Below are 3,064 nucleotides of genomic sequence, written 5' to 3'. Positions count from 1 at the left end.
AATTTCATGGCTTCAAATCTATTTGGGTTTATCTTCTGAGAGGAATCATAGCAGCATATTCACACACTGCTTTGCCCTGCCACACAGTTCTGAGGTGAGAGAACAAGTGTTTTCACCATTTAAATTGATCTTCAGTGAGCACATTAATTCCCTCCTCCTCTCCCTTTTTCTTTTACACCTGCCTTTTTGTCTTTCTTCTCTTCCTTTCTGCTTTCTTTCCCCTCTATTTTTCTCTCTCTGTCACAGATATTTTTTAAATAGATTGTAATTGACACGGGGAGGGGAAATCAATTCTCCACATGCACAACAATCAGTGTTGGTTTAGTCTCTTACTGTTCTTAATGCCTGTTTCTGGGAGCCGGCATTAATCCAAGACAGGGTAGCTTATTTTCTTATATTTCTATCTTTCCCGGAGCCTTAAAAGAGAGTGGGAGGGAGCTATGGAGTTAAAAAAAAATTAGCACACCATGAGCATTTGTTGTTTGAGATATATTTAATCTTTTGAACAATCCGGAATGCACGACTCTTGTAACAGTCACAGAGCTCATGCAACACAGATTTCTGAGTGCTGATTCTTGTCAAATCATTAATGTGGGAAGAATTGAAATTGTACAGGAAAGCCAGAATGCATGTTTTTTGACTACACCTCTGTTTCATTCTAATCTGCCGGTTCGCAGCACTGAACTTATTTTTCTGTTATACAGTGTTTCACCTCACTCCTGTGAAGTTATAAGGTAAATCAATAAAACAACATACTTCCAGGATAATAAAAAATACAATGCAAGCAGGCTATAAATGATTTACATCATAAGAGCTGAAGTGAAAAATATGATTCTGAGAATATAACCTAATGCTATCCTTATCATGCAGCATCAACATACAATATTTACATGAGCCGTTTTCTCCTCTTTCAAATTGGAAGATTAAAAAGCCTAGTTTCATCTATTGTCCTCATTTTTTCCTAGTTTGTATGCAATTGATTTTATATCTATTATGAAAATCTATTACAAAATAACAACCATTAAATCTGTGTGCATTTTCTATAAAGAACATAAGTCATGTGCGCACATCATAAATATTACATAGAGAAAGATTAATTGGATCATTTGTTTCTTCTCTCTGTTTGAGCCCAGAGACTACTTTTGTCATATAAAAATAACACCAATCGCACATACACATCCCCAACTCTCTGTTGCAGTTAGATTATGCAATTAGATGTGTTCTTTGTCTTTATGCAATTTTTCAGCTACTATCTATCTACTCTTATCTCTTACATCTTCAAACATGAGGAATCTTTTCTTATTTTGATTTTGTATTAGTTGGTTATGTCTCCTATCTGGGAATTTTTGTCTCTGTAACAAATCCCAGAATAATCAAATGGGCAAACTGTGGACATATTCTCCATCTTCTCAAAGCCCACTTTATTTAAAAATTATATATAATTCAAAAAAGTACATGTACCATTTTATGTGTAAAGTTTAATGACAATACATTCACATCAATGACTACTATTTTCTGAGTATTTCATCACCTCATAAAGAAGCCCATATCCACTATCAGTTGCTACTTAATCATTCTTCCTCCATAGGTATTATAAACTGATATGTTCCTTCATTTTTATGAATTCTGGACATTTAAACATTTCTTTCATCCAATACATGATTTGGGATTGGATTCTTTCACAGATCATGTTTCCAAGATCATTCTTATAGCATATATCGATACTTCATTTATTCTCATTGCTATGGGATGTCCCATTGTATGGATAAAACCATTTGATTTATTCATCCATTGATTTGCATAGGAACCAAGACAGCTTCCACTTTTTGATAATTTTGAGTAATGATTGAATGAAAAGTCATCAGTAAGTTTGTGTGTGAGTATAGGTTCTTAATTCTCTTGGGTATAGCCTAGGAAAGAATTGGTGGATCATTTGATAACTCATTTAAAATTTTTAAGGAACCAGAGTCTATAAAAAAGATAACTCCATCAGTAAAGTGTTTATCTTGTAAGTTATTAGGACTACAGTTTGATCTCCAGAATCTCAATGCCCTGTGATCTTAGAACTGAGAAGGCACAGGGGAACCTCCAGAGCTCCTGTCAAATGGGAGATTCCCACGTAAAATCTTGTTGTATAAGATTTCAGGGACAACACTTAAGGTTGACTTCTAGCCTCTCTATGCACACCCATACACATGCACACAGGTGAGTACAGAACATATACAAATAAACAAAAACAATTTTTCCCTGAAACAGCAACAACTTTTGAATGATTAATAGAAAAGAAAAAGAATTTCAATTCCTTTCAAACTTGCTTATGTTCTCTTTATTTGCCTTTGAGAAGCACTCAGTAAATGAGAAAAAGTATTTCACTGTGGTTTTGATTTTAAATTTTAAAAATATTCATACATGACTACTCTATTTACTTCAGTATAGTCAGGAATCTTTTCATGTCAATGTTGGTCTTCCGACTCTGCATTGGAAAGATGTCTGTTTAAATCCTATTCTTATTTTTAATTGAGTTATTTGCATTTTAATTTGTACAGTGTACACGTCTTTATATGCTGCAGATACTAGACTCCTCTTATCTATCTTATTTGCAAATATCTTTTCTCTCTCAATGATTTCTCCTTTTTACTTTTAATAGTCTTACTTGAAACAGAATCATGTTTAACTTTGATGAATTCTCATTTATCTGCTTAATTTTTTTGTTTATTCTGATTTTAGTACTTTTCTAATAACAAGATCATGAAGAATCAGGCTTCTGCTCTTTTGAGAGATTTAATTTTGTAGATACTTTATTCATTCTGACTTAATTGTTATATATTGTACAGTAAGGTTTCAAATCCATCATTTTAAATATGGATATCCAGTTCTCCTGGCACTATTTGTTGACAACATTTTTGTTTTCAACTGAATTGTCCTGACAGCCTTATGGACAAGCAATGGATCATAAATGTATGTTTTATTTTCAGTGCTATTTCTTTGATATATCTGGGTATCAGCATGTCAATACTATGTAATCTTGATGAGAAGAGTACAATTTTTTTTACATTTTTATTAT

The sequence above is a fragment of the Rattus norvegicus genome, chromosome X (assembly GCF_021556685.1).
Source record: "Rattus norvegicus strain SHRSP/BbbUtx chromosome X, alternate assembly SHRSP_T2T, whole genome shotgun sequence".
Lineage (NCBI taxonomy): Eukaryota > Metazoa > Chordata > Mammalia > Rodentia > Muridae > Rattus > Rattus norvegicus.
This window is presented reverse-complemented; position numbering follows the sequence as displayed.